The sequence below is a fragment of the Pseudoliparis swirei genome, chromosome 22 (assembly GCF_029220125.1).
Source record: "Pseudoliparis swirei isolate HS2019 ecotype Mariana Trench chromosome 22, NWPU_hadal_v1, whole genome shotgun sequence".
Classification (NCBI taxonomy): Eukaryota; Metazoa; Chordata; class Actinopteri; order Perciformes; family Liparidae; genus Pseudoliparis; species Pseudoliparis swirei.
In genome coordinates this window covers 3,069,871-3,070,290 of record NC_079409.1, presented here as the reverse complement: position 1 = coordinate 3,070,290, position 420 = coordinate 3,069,871, and positions in this window count along the sequence as shown.

Here is a 420-nt window from a genome sequence, read left to right as displayed (position 1 = left end):
TCTCTGAGTCCGTGTGTCTTTTCCTCCAACATGTTATTTTCCCCGTTGATGCATCGGACCGAGATATGTCTGAAAAGTAAAAATACGACGTGCATTGTAACATCCCAAAGCCCACGTTCATATTGTGTTGATCCATAAGCGTTATGTCGAAGAGAAGGAAGAAAAACAAATGTCCAGAGAAGCTGGAACTGGAAATCAATCAACATGTTTTAACTCGGCATTATGGTCCCATTTTGGGGGGGCAGGCGCTCAAACCCCAAAAAAGGGCATCCATCGGCACAAAAGTTTTGTGACAGAGTTGAAGCATAAGCAACATTACACTAATGTTGCTGTCCTCGACCTGCGTCTCCTCTTGGCAGGATCAGATGGCTAGCTTACATTTTCCTTATGAATAAATATGAATTATTACATGGCAACGAC